Here is a 14,484-nt window from a genome sequence, read left to right as displayed (position 1 = left end):
CACATCCTCGCCGAAAATGAGTTCACTGAACATTCATACATGCATGATGTGACAAACCTGACAAACATACATGGCAAGTAAATTGGTAGCCTGCCAACAGCCTCAAGTTGGAGATTAGTGCTGATATAGCCCGACTTTGCATATCACTGGTGCTCTTGGCAGGTCAGTCATGTGGTCATAATGCTACACCATGCTGTTATTATTGCCCTTTTAAAGACTAATCACGCAATTAAAGGCTCTTTTTGCAAACGGTGCTGTAGCTATGGCAACACCGCCCCTACGACCCATGTGGACGGACCTCGGTGTCCTCGGAGAAATCAATGCGTCTGTAATCTGAAGTTTCTATACAGCCCCCTGCGCCCTGGCTGCAGTATTGAGTTATTGGTCCCCATTAATTACTGGGAGTGTGACCTGGAGCCTCAGAAGTGGCCACTCAAGGATCTTTAGTTTGTTTTGAATCGGGGCTCTCGGCTTTCTTCTGTGAGATGATGCCACAAGAATGAGCATAATTTATATAAACAGCGTTGCCTGGAAGTACTTAGAGGGTAAACTGAAAAAAAAAATAGCGAAATGTTTGAATTAGCTCTTTGAAATGGACACTAGTCTTGCACAAACACCTCACGAAGGTGTGCATTTCCCCTTGAGATAGTTGCAACAAGAAAAAAAGGAAAGGTGAGTGTGAGGTTCACGCCACACCAATGACCTGTCAAGGTTTGAAGGAAAGAAATGTCTGTACACTAAAACACATTGCCAAGATACTAAAGCTCCTGCTCAAATTTAGCAGGAACCATTGCAAACTGTACAACTTGATACTTTATTGAGGATGAAAAGCTCAAATGATCACAGCTGCCTTTAATTAAATTGTCCTACCAAGAAGAGATACTGTAAATCAGGGAAATCTAATTCAAATTCAAAGAACATTACTATAAGTTCAATGAGAATATAGGGAAGACAAGAGTCCGAGCAGGTAGTTAAAGATGAAGCATCTTGTCAAAATAACTTTCCAATGGCTTGTCTGCTCAGGCAACATCCACACAAATAGTTTCATTTCAAAATGCATAACTTTTGTTGCGTTTACTCGGCGTCCACACTGCTGCGGAAATGTAGAACGGCAAAAACAGAGACCTTTAAAAAGCACCGCTGTCTCTAGCATCTTAGTCTAGACTGGCAGGAGTGGAGTCTTTAGAAAACTATGATGCCGACATCAGAGGCTTAACTATCACTATATGTCGTCATGTGACACTTTTCCATAAGAAGCAAAGACTACAGCTTTGACGACCAACATGACCAAAGAAATACAGATGCTGATCTCCTTGTTGTCTATGCTAACAGCTTTTGCACAAATAAAGAAATCTCTGATCTCACTTTTTGCCCATGCGACTCTTCCTCTGTAAAATTTTCTACAGCAAAGCAACCAACCCCCTGCTTTCCTTCCATGTTTATTTCAGTTTGTTGAATTAAATTATGCTAAAACGCAACAAAATAGGGTCTATATTTATGTAGCTATGCAAACTGTTGTAGTGTTTGTGGAGATACACTGGGATTCTATAAAAGAATGTGACCTTAGAAATGTGATTGGATGGAGATCACGCATATTTTAGCAATTTGCTGCATTTTTCTTTGACATGCTACATTTGAGGATTACTTTGACATTTTTATTGTAAGGCTGGCTGTTCTGAAAATGTTTTAGAGGACGTTAAGTACAGCAAGAGCACCCATGAACCTCAAGTCTTTTCTACTGGCATTCTTCTTTGTATTCTGAACATATAATAGAAGTTTCCACCTTGATATTTCTATTGTATGCGCTTGTGTGAATTCATTTCCATTGCAGTCACTGGCCACTTTCAATTGGTCAGAAGTAAAGAAGAGCTACAGATGTCTTCATCCCTATAACCAAAATCCATTTCTTCATCAGCTGTTCTACTGAATCACAATGCAAAAACACTCATAACCTTCACCCTCCACCTCATCTGCATCCTCAGACATGACCCAGTCACGCTACCCTCCAATATCTGCATCCGCTAAACACAATCTGCTCAGAGTAAATGACACCTGCTCGAACGACACAAATACATCTGAATGGTCCATTGACAGAGCCGAGACATTAGGCGCCGTAGATGAGCTTGAACTGCAAAGCTAGCGACAAGCTCGGGCGCACGGAACGCCAATTCCAACCTCTCAGATCCAGAGGAAATGAGATGTTTACAGTAAATGGGGCTCTTAGCAGCACCCGCAGTGTTCAATATTGATTCAATGAATCGGATTTGTAAATATGAGGAGTGGCATCAGCTTTCGCCTCTGTGAAACATCTACTTCTGCATAAAGGAGCAGCTGAAAGAAAAAAAGAAAAAAAAATAGAGCGAGGTTGAATGCAGCCCACCATCCATGTGTGACAATGGGGAAATGGAGTCATCAGTTTTTATTTCGGTGTCATGTTTGAAACTACCTCGTAGATTTACTTCATAATGCTGCACAAAGTGAACTCAAGTAATTCTTGGGTGCTATCTGGATCAATACAATATATAGCATCATTTAAAACCCACACTGATAAAAATCGAACCTTGTTCATGTGGTTTAAGGGCAAACCTGCTGGTCAGCTGGAGCCTTTCTTGTGTGGGCTGTTCTCCCTATGCCTGTGTAGGGTTTCTTCAGGTTCTTTGGCTTCCTTTCGCAGTCCAAAGTCACGCAGCTCGATTAATTAATAATTGCAAAAATGGCTGAATGTAAGCACGTGTGTTTTTCTGTCTTTGTTTTAGCCCTGCAATGCGTCCTGAAAATAAACACTACCGTTCATAAGTTTGGGGTCATCCAGACAATTTCATTTTTTCCATGAAAACTCACACTTTTATTCATCTGCTAACACAATTGCACAAAAGTTTTGTAATCATCAATTAGCCTTTCAACACAATGTAGCATTAGAACACAGGAGTGATGGTTTGTCACAGATGGTCAAGTGGTAGGATTAATGGGGCATTCCACCTCAATTCACCAAATAATATATATATATATATATATATATATATATAAAAACAGGCTCACACTTAACCATCTCATATTTGTCTGATTTTGGGTCATGCATAAATTAGTAAGTAAAACGTGTACAATTTTTGGTCACAGGTGTGGAATGAAAACGTCATTAGAAAAGTTGCTGCTGAAAGTAGGGCTGGACCCGAATATCCGAATATTCGTTTGCTACGGCAGTGTCCAGATATTAATTTTGGTATCCGAATACCACCACCCGAATGGTCAGTTGGCTGCCGACTCTGACGTCACGCTTCACTTCGTTGCATAAACACAAGACAAGATGCCGAAGACCTCCGCTGTTTGAGAATTCTTCAGTTTAACTGAAGACGAAACGAAGGCAGTGTACCAAATTTGTTGGATGTTGGATATGACCCTGGATTTTCTACGGTCAACTCAATTAATTTTCATCAGGTAAAAAAACAACCCAAAAAACTGCAATGACCCTAATGAACTTTTGTCTTGATTAATAAAAATAGTGTTACAATAAACATTAAGTGAATATAATAATTAGTGACTTCCTCCCATAAATACTATATTTAATCTTGAATTTTAAACCACGGCATTTTAAAGAAAAACAGACTAAATGTCAATGCACAGTACAAACATGAAGTCGAAAAAAGTCACAGTTCAAACACCCAATTAGTGCGTACAATGGCTACTTCAACATTAAAGAAAGCAATTACAAGTGCTGTTTAGAGAGTCTGCAAATGGATTTGTAATTTCAGAACTCAAATGCTGTCGCACATGATGAAGCAAATCTAGTCTTCAAACTTTATAGTAGTCGCTGGTAAACTGCAAATGTTAAAGTGATAAGCTTTGTTTGAATAGGACATGTCAAAGCCCTCCTCGAGGCAGCGAGACTGTTTGTCAATTAGGAAAGCTGAAGCTGTTAAAAAGCGTAAAACAGCAAACTGTCTGCTGGGTGAAAAGACAATGACAGGGTCTCTGATAATGTGAGTTTCTTAGGACATGTGGAGTCAATTGTTTTGCAATATGGCGGGCCCCATGTGAACACCCCTGCCTTGATCCGCTCACGTTGAACTCCAGCACTGCAGGCGAGGAAGACACCACTCACGACTTCCACTCATTGACTTTGAGATACCGCGCCGTTTATGTGACGACTCTCGCTTCGATCTCCTTCGTTTCTCCGCAAGGAAGAGGCGACGTGAAAAGAAGGGCACTGGGATCCGTTTCAAATTTTAATTAGCTGCCTTTTGTCAGCCTAACAGACATACATTCAGACCAACATTATCCTTTCAAATTTTTAATGAACAGCTGCTTCTTGGGTTCGCCACATCAAAAGGTTGGGGTGTGTAATGGTGCCCGCGCGTGTCTGTGTGTCTTCCGAGTCTAAATGTGTTTGATGCTCGTGTGTGCAGAGGTGTGCGAATTTTAATGCTCGTCGTACCGTCTGTCGGATGTACGTCAGGAAAGTTCACAGCTCAGAGTTAAGGGAGGGACACAGAGGGGAAGCATTTGAAATCTACTGTACACTTTAAAGTTATGTTGATTTTTATTCCCTTTGTGCTTGGTTGCATTCTGTCAAAGCCACTACAGATGAAAAAAAGAACATACATTACAGGATTAATCAGAACGTTGCGCCTCACGTTTTTACCGCTGAATACAGAATTTTAAGATGAGAAGCTGAACACATTTGTCAAAACTGTTCGCACTTATTAGCTCATAGAGAGAAGGCATTACCCTAGCTTTGCAAATATGTTTGATATAGCCTCAGCGTGAACATGGGGAACTTATACTTGTTCAAATAAGTATAGCTACAGTGCCATGAAAAAGTAATTGCCCCCTTTCTGAATTCTCTTTTTTTAACATTTCCCCCATTTAAATGTTTAAGACCATCAAATAACTTTAAATATTAGACAAAGTTAACACAAAATGAAGTTTTTAAATGATGATTTACTGTTTTAAGGGCAAATAAAGTAATTGCCCCCCTTGTTAAATCATGAATTAACTGTTGCTAATCATATTTTTTGGAAAGCCAGTTCAATTTCACTGACCACACCCAAGTCTGATTACCTCCAGACCTATTCAATCAAAAAAATCATTTAAATAGAGCCTCTCTGACAAAATGAAGTCAACCAAAAGATCGCAAAAAGCTGCAACAAAAGCCTGTGATCCAAAGAAATTCAAGAACAGATGAGAAACAAAGTAATTGACATCTATCAGCCCGGAAAGGGTTACAAAACCATTTCTAAAGGTTTGGGATTCAAGCGAACCACAGTGAAAATGGAGACAACATAGAACAGTGGTGAACCTTTCCAGGAGTGGCCAGCCTGACAGTTACTCCAAGAGCACAGCGACAACTCATCCAGGAGGTCACTAAGAAACCCGTAACAACATCTAAAGAACTGCAGTCCTCCCTTGCCTGAGTTAAGGTCAGTGTTCATGACTCAACAATAAGAAAGAGACTGCAAAAATGGCATCCATGGCCAGTTCCACAGTTTACCAAAAAGAACATTAAGGCTTGTCTTGCTTTTGCAAATAAACATCTGAATGATTCTCAAGACTTTTGGGAGAATGTTCCATAGACTGTCGAGACAAAAGTTGAACTTTTTGGACGGTGTGTGCCTCATTACATCTAGTGTAAAAGCAACACAGCATTTCAGAAAAAGAACATCATCTCAATAGTCAAACGTGCTGGTGGTAGTGTGATTGTCTGGGGCTGCTTTGCTGCTTCAGGACCTGGACGTCTTGCTGTGATTGATGGAACCAAGAATTCTGCTCTCTACAAGAACGTCCTGATGGACAGTGTTCAGCCATCATTTTGTGACCTCAAGCTGAAGCGCATTTGGGTTCTGTGGCAGGACGGCAATCCAAAACACCAGCAAGTCGACTTCTCAATGGCTTAAAAAACAAAGTGGAGGTTTTGGAATGGCCTAGTCAAAGTCTGGACTTGAATCCGATTGAAATGATATGGCATGACCTTAAAAAGGCCGTTCATGCTCGAAAACCCTCGAGTGTAGCTGAATTAAAACAATTCTGCAAAGAAGAGTGGGCCAAAATATCTCCACAGAGAGGTGACAGACTGATTGCCAGTTATAGAAAACACTTGATTTCAATTGTTGCTGCTGAGGGGGGCCTAACCAGTTATTAGGTTTAGGGAGCAATTACTTTTTTCTCACAGGGCCAGGTAGCTTTGAATAGTTTGCAAAAAATGAGAATTTCATATGGGAGCAAATCCTTTTTTTATGGCACTGTATATTTCTGCTGCTGATTCAAGAGTTGCAAGAAAAGAAAGTAAATGTCCACAACTACCTCCATCGCTGCATTAAACGCATTATCACGGCAATTGCTTTCAAATGAGAAACAATACATATGAAGTTCAATCAGTACATGTTTGAAACAGATGTTCCCAGAAAGCAAATGTTGCTAAAAGTAGTCACATTCACAGGCGTCGTTCTTACCCCAGCAGAAGATGTAGAAATGTGTGACAATGTCTCCTGTCAATACATGCCAACAGCTGCTCTTAAGAACAGTGAGAACTCAGAAAGAGGCACTTACACCACAGATGTAAAGCTATAAAAAGATAATAAAACATAACGGAAGCAAGTTGCATTAACTGTTATGTTGAGGTAAAGAACAATCCCGGTATTCATCAATCTATTTTCCCACATTTGCAGATGTAAATGATGAATAGGGTTAAAAAGCATTTGGAATCAGATCAAGCGAGAATGCTGACCGGCTACCGCAAAATGGCAGCAGTGTGATCCCACGGGGCAACTGTCCGCGTCAACTGACAGGCTCGGATTGTTGTTATAAATGTCAACAAACATGGATAGGATTTCACCAGAGACAGACATGTGTCCAGCAGAACTGAAGTCATGTGGGAGGTGAGCCGTTGCAGGAAGACAACGGTCCTCATACTGACAGCTGACATCAAAGAATTGGATCCCAATATGACTAGCATACTGTTACTGTATGTAAAAATTGAAACGACAAAAAGTTACGATTTTGTTCTCGTATTTCTAAATTGTGGCGACACAATGACACCCTGCACTTAGCAAAACTTTTGCAAACTATCTCTCTGGGATAGGGACACGCTGACATTGTGGCTACTTGGACTGATTGATTTCTTTGTTTTCGTGTCATGCACACAAGCAACCCTCACAGGTTTACAAGACACCAATATACTAGCAAAGCAGCAATACATCCAAAACGCACATTATTCTGCTGCTCAGTTCTCAAACAAAATATGTTGCCTTTTATCCCAGGCCTGGCAAAGAAATTCTGCCATGAAAAAGAATCCCTTTTTAAAACATAACTGAAGTTTTTCATGCTAATCCAACCAAAAGAAATCAAAATAAACAGAGGACATCTTCCTGAAAAGTACCTCCTTGGTATCTTTGTATACAGGACAGAAAACATGAAATGAACCATCTAAATTACAGAGCAAACAAAGGCTGTCCTTCTCTGGAGTAGCTTTAAACCTCCTAGTACCTAAAGCTAATGCTAATGTTCCTGAGCGTAACTGTGCACAGATTTAAAAATACTGCATTTAATGAAATATAGGCTGTATTTGTAAGAGATTATTGGACAAAGGCATGTTATTGATCGTAGATACAAGCTGATTAATAGATGTTTCTGAAAATGTGCATTGCAGGCCAGAGACTGAAGGTCAAGCAGATGTCAGGTAGGCCAAGATTTTCTGAGTTGAAATTGAAAATGATGACCACTGCATGAAACGCAGCGCACATCCTGTATCTACATTAGCATTGCCATATCTCATCATCAAACGATATGTTCGAATCAAACTCAACACTCAAAAGGATGTTCCTCTGTATTCCAGCCATTATAGCTTGATATTAGGATATATTGAAGTCCCGCGTTTACCCGAGGGTGCTGGATAATTACAGGCCTCACTATTACTTCTCCCCTCTGCAACAGCAGGAGGTTGTTTTCATTAGGACATACTGACCAAGAGAAAATGGCTGACCTTTCTGGATTTTTCCCTCCAAAAGTAATGTCTTTCTCAGCCTTGAAATCTACCCCTGCTTCCTAATTAACCTTGTGTCGCTTTCAAGTTAAACTAGTAAACAAAGTGCATGCTGCAGCACACCTGTGATCAACACATAATGCTGTCAACAGCACTTAAACTAGATTTATGGTGTTTGTTTTGGTTGAGTACAGAGACATCTTTCCTAACCCGATTTCTTGCCCTCTAGTTTCCACCACAAAGTAAAAGTTTTTGCAGCTTTTGCCACAGTGGGCATGCTTGCTTTTGCTGAAGACTTAAAGGATTGATTTTTAGCTTATTGTGCAGCTTGTTTGGTGTAGTTTCCTTGACTATAAAGGTGATGCATGCTAACAAGAAATGCACTCAGCTGCTGACAAGAGGAGCTGTCTTTTTTGGTTCTAACAGAGGCACTTAGAAAATGCTTGTTGTTGTGACTTTATATGACTTTAAAGCTTAGCAGAAAGTGTGTCCGGTACAACCTGGTGGGGGCAAACAAATGACAAAAGCACTAAAAACACACCACGAACCAGCTTAGTACAGTTTACAGGACGAAAGCCAACTCTTTCAAGGCGAGTTAAAGTTGGCCTTAACTATAGGGGCTGGTCAGTGTGTTGGCTTTGTTCAGTAACATTGCTCTAACCTTATAATCCCCCCATCTCCCACATGCCGCGGCACTCACTCCCATAGATTGCGGCACCATTTTTATTCAATTAATCTTTTATCACAAGCCTGTGGCTGTGTTTTCAGTCTGTGCCAAATGCAGAGTTGTTTAGGTTCTCCCTAAAATCCGGGCAGCAAATAGATCTCAGCTTGGCCCGGCTGTATTGTCCTCTGTTTGGAGCTTCGTTTGCTTATGGGGCAGTGCCAGGAATACACATGGGGGATATGCAGTGTCTGTATGTAGTCCAAAGGAATTAGCATCCTTTTGTGCGTAATTGTCTGCTTGATGCTTTAAGGTTTGATCCTGTGTGCGCTGGAGCAGCAGCAAAAGGTCTGACGTGGATGTATTTCAAGGACTGTGACTTCCTTCTTTTTTTTTAAATTTAGTCATCTTTTAGTTTTTTTTATGTCCTATCTTAAGTTCAGTGCAGCAAATGCTTCAGGGCCACAAGTGACAGTTACAGAAAAAAATAGCCCTTTGCAATTGACTTAATTTTCCAAATTCTCATCAGTGATTCATTAGTCAGATAAATGCCAGCTTTATGTAATGGAAAGGCATCCTCATCCAAGTGACAGCAGGAATTGGGCCACCAGCAGGAAACTACAAATATTTCTCCTGGTTTAATCAATGACCGATGAAGGATCTTAAGTTTCTAGCAAACACGGATCATCATTGGAATTTATTGGCCGTTATGTTTCTGGGCTTCTGCCCAATGTAAGCTTCCTAGGTCATTCCACATCACTTCACCAAATTTAAAACAAAAAAACTTGCCTGACCATATCACATTTATCAGATTTTTTTCTGTGAATATGTACGCTATCAAGTAAATCATGTGTGAAATCTGGGAATATAGGTAACATTCATTTTTGAGTTAAAAATTCTTAAAGAATGTGAGCTGATGTTGATTTTTGAACCCTTTCTTTGCTCCAATCTGTGCACCAATGTTTGAAGGGTCCCAACTTCTGAAACTGGAGAAGCACTTAAAGAACGCCAACTCAGTTGTTGTATCATTTCTGAAAAATTGTGGATCCAAACTGTAAGTCAGATCACTGCCAAAATCTAATCAGTTGGTCCTTATGTCATTTCTGACCTTCCCTGAAAATTTCATCCAAAACTATTAATCCTCTTTTGAGTAATGTTGCTAACAGACAGACAAACAGACAAACCAACGCCGATTGTCACATAACTTCGCCTCCTTAGTGGAGTAATAATTTAGCTAGAGTCCTGAAATTTTGTAGGGTCATTAATTACTTGATAACTAATTCAGACTCAAAAATAAAGGCTTGGTGGAATATCGAACTTTCATTCTATGAAAGTATGTGATGCCGTTGGAAACCAAATGTATATATCAATGAGCCTGCAAAATTTCAGATCTCTAGCTGCTTTACCTCTCAAGTTATGGCACTCCGAACATTGCTGCATGGATCGGTACATAGAAAACGATACAAAAAGTAACACGATACCACCTTCTTTAAGAAATTTGAACTCAAATTAATGTTATATCTGACCCCAGACTTTACACATGGTCTACTCAATCAATACTCAACACACACACAAAAAAAGACAAATGGGCGATTGTCCTGTTTTGGTCTTGTTCCTCAGCCCTTAAATTCTCCACTCTGCTCCCTGGAAGGTTGCTACCTCTGGTTTGTTGCCCTGCTGTTTGGTCATGGACACATAGCATGCGGCGGGCTCTTTCAACAGCACAAGCTTCCTGCAGCGATGAAATTCAACAGTGAAACTGTGGAAAACCAGGAGAATAAAAAGAAAATATTTGAAAGTGCTAAAACCACTCCATAAACCCATGTGGTTATTCTCTGTGTGTTCCTCTTAGCAATCCTTTTCAATTTCCCCACCATTATTTTATTCATTGTTGATATAAAAGCATTGATTAGCGTGGCAACAATTCCAAATTTTGCAGTCAACGTGAGAAATCTTCCTCGGCTCCGTCTCTGAATTGTAAGAAAAGCTCTCTGTGACTGACATAGATGTCTTCTAGTGCTTTCCCCAGACTGCTTTCCATCCTCTAAGCCACTCACTCTCCACTCATATTTTATACTGCCTGTCTTCCCACTGTCTACAGGATAAACTTTTCAATTCCAGCCACTATCTGCGTGACATTCATGCCATGTGAAGGCTGTGGTAGGAAGGGGCTCAGAAGCATGCTAAGGGGGGATGGTTGGGTTATTGCTCTGTACGCTCTCAGCATTCACCCTTGTTAGCCTTTACCAGTTAGACAATGCCCTGATGAAACATGACAGGACAAGCTTTCATAGCCATGTTGGGGCCGACGCTTTAAAATGCTAGCAACTGCACTGTTTTGTAGCCTTTGCAGGGAAAGAGAATTTTAAATGGCCACACACTAACACTTTGTTTTGCCGCGGTACTGTAGGGATAACAATAATCTGAGAAATAGCAACCAGAGACACACTGCAAAAGCCAAAGAGTGAGGAAACTGCAAAGCGACAAACGTTTGTTTGAAGTGAAAATCCACCCAAAATAGGAGTCCATGTTGCGCCAGTGATCGCAGAGAATATTCAATATGGTGAATATTGAATTATTTGTGAACATAAACAATCCCAGCAGGCGCGAGCGTGCGACGCCAACCCAGGAACACAACCTGCAGCTGTTCTATTTTTAAAAGTCAGAATTCGTGGAGTCGGTTAGAAAGGCTTTTCAGCAGAGTTCCTATTGTCTTTGCAAACACAACCAGAAATGACCTGAAGTAGTGTCGGTATATACACTTGAGTACATCCAGATCCCCATCATTTAAAAGCCAAGACATACTGTTCTTCTCTGTAGGTATTCCTCACCTTTGAGAGCTCACAGGATCCCTTGTGTGTGTTTGTGTGAGTAAGGCCATGTTGGTAGCTGCGCAGCTGATTGATATCATAAGTGAACCATAGGCTGAAAGGTCCCCCGAGCGCCAGATGAAAGGCAGAATTAACAGAAGAGGGGTTGAGCCGCGATGAGCATAGCCAGTGCATCGGGGGGAGATCAGATGAGGAAATAATAGAGAAGGGTACCTTGCCTTCAGAGAGGGGCAGACAGGGAAATCGGTGGCTTATGAGATGCAGAAGAGTTGCAGGAGATTGAATGATCAGTTCCAGAGAGTTGGCAGCTTTCCCGGCCAAGCTCCCAATCCTCTGATGAGACGAAAGAAAAGCAATCTTGATGGCGAAGAAAGATATTAGAATTAGAAAAATGAGAGCAGCGGGGTCAGCAAAACACAATTTAGCCAGTCAATTTTTTCCCCCTTCCACAATCTGCTTCTGCTCCGCCTTTGATCATTAACTGTAATTTACAGGTCCACAAAATCTAGAATCATGCACTTTCTTGCGACTCAAAATTGTATTAATACTGGTGTCTCCCCCTCTACATGTTGCTCAGAGCTGGAGCTTATTTTTATCTGGTCACAATTCGCGCGATTTAAATCGGACAATAAAAGCGACTGTGATTTGTGCAGGCAGTCCAGAGCTAAAAATCCCAATCAGGCAGTTTGATGATGAGGCAGAGATCGCTATTGATCCACTTAGGCAGTCTGTTTACCATTTTCCCGCCCGCAACAGCGAGAACGCAGTGCCACAGAAGTGGGCCATTTTACAATTGATTGCTTCATCCGGGAAGGGCTCATTGAGATTCATCCCCAAATGAAGCACTTTGTTTGTGGTGCGTCTCTTGTTCCATCGCAAGTTCTCTCAAAACGTAAAATGCTGTTTTTCCTCTCCTCCAGACATAATGTACATAGTGTGGGCTGGAGAAGATGAGTATAGCAACCTCATATAATATAATCTAAGGGGAGGTTTTATTTTGTAGGGAAACAGCAAAAGGCAACAATGAGAACAGATTTATTAGCGCATAAAACGTGGATACAAGACAGCAAAAGTGGCCGAGTATGAAATATAGACCGAGATTGTTTGCGTGTAATTAAACAAGACAGCACAAAACTATCCAAAGTTGCACGACTTGTTTAAATTATGGTATGGGATGTCTGAGTTGGCACCTAGAAGATCCCCAGTTTGTGTCCCAGCCTTTCCAAGAACTAAGGCACTGTGCAGCCCAGTTCAAGAACATGCTCAGGTTCATTGAAAATTCTCAACTGTCCATAGGTGTGAATGCGAGTGTGATTGTTTGTCTGTAAATGTAACCCTGCAATAGACTGTTGACCTATCCAGGGTGTCCCCAGCCTTCACCCTAAGTCAGCTGTAATCAACTCCAGCCCCCCTGCAACCCTATTGAGGATTAAGTGGTGTGTAGATAATGGCTGGATCGATGTCTAAGTTTAGACGTTTTTTTGTGCGTGTGCCATCTGCATATTGTCTGTTGTCTTATTCCTGGCCTACTAAGTCGAGATGAATGAAGCAGAAACAGACTCAGCATACTAATAGGCAACATACTCACAAGACATGCTGCACCTTTACTTCATTTTAGTGGTGTTTTACAGAACATTTCTCTGTATTTAATGTTCCCTGGAGAAAGACAAAAAAAAAAAAAAAAAAAGGAAATGACAGACCCTGCTACTAGCGCACTAATTGGCTGCATGAAACATTCAAACCAAGTTCAGACAGTGTTCTCCAAAAAAAGCGAGAAAAAGATTAAGGAAGGCCCCCTTGTTATTCAAATTATTCAGCACCAACTCAGAAAACATGCCATTAATGATGTAACAAAAGAAATGCTGTGTTACGGCCCAGCTGCAGTCATAACGTAGACAAATGCACCACACTGTTTTTCAATTATTTTCGCGGAGATGCCCGATAGCAGTTGTTATTTTTGTTATTCCATTTTGATAATTATGATGATACAAGGTAGGAGAACGTGATAGTTTGCGAAGCGGCAGCAATTGTGTGAGGAGACGCTGGGAACTGCTCACACGAGAAATGAATGCGAGGCGAGATTGTGCATTTGTGGCCATACGGAGCTCCTGTGCATTTGTCTAATAGTTGCAGCAGTTGGTTTTCCATGGGAAACTTATCATCCGGTACATCTGTGCCTGCAGATGCAATAAATTCAAAATAAGTGTGTGTTTACTTCAGTGAGTTGGCTTCCTTACTGATATATGCTCGCATAGTTTAACATGAAAAAAGAAAGGAGCGAATGCCACTGAATAATTTACGCTGTTTTTATTTCTGCACGCTTCTTCTGAGTCAAATACGTCGGCAGGCTGGTGTACATCAAGCTAAAAGAGGTGATTGTTTACACTCCACACGTTCTGTGTTTTACAACCTTTCGATTACTGATATAAAACCCACAAAAAGACTTTGGTAAAAACTTGGCTTATACAGTATGACCCTACTTTCCCTCACAGATATATCCGATTTCCAAGCTTGCTGCGTCAAGTTCTCTTGAATAAAATGTTGCTGATTTTGTTGCACATAACCAATTTCCTGCCTTTTATTGAGCCCATTCCCTTTTTCTCATGCTGTTCCAAGTGTGTCTTATTTTCGAACTCCTTCCCGGAGAAAATGTCTAGTGTCCTGACAGCCCGTGTGGAGCTCTTGGAGGAGGGGGTGAGGCTGATGTTTGTGTGATTGGGGAAGAGGACGCTGTTTTGACAGATTGGTGTGCCACCGTGACGGTCTGAGAGAATCTTGGGTCAAACGGCAGACATCTACTTTCTGTCAGTGTATCAGGCGCGTTAGCTCCAGAAAGCCTCTGATCCGAAGCCTGCATGGTGGAATAAATGGAGGACATACAGCATGGTTCAAGTAATGACTGTGTGGAGAGTTTGTGTGTGCAGTTTATTGTGCTCCGTGTGCCATTTGGGTGATCGTGGAATGCAAGTATTTAGACTAGCGGTGGGATGCGATTAAAACAATGCATCTAATTA

Source organism: Acanthochromis polyacanthus, chromosome 23 (genome assembly GCF_021347895.1).
Source record: "Acanthochromis polyacanthus isolate Apoly-LR-REF ecotype Palm Island chromosome 23, KAUST_Apoly_ChrSc, whole genome shotgun sequence".
Taxonomy (NCBI): Eukaryota; Metazoa; Chordata; class Actinopteri; family Pomacentridae; genus Acanthochromis; species Acanthochromis polyacanthus.
This window is presented reverse-complemented; position numbering follows the sequence as displayed.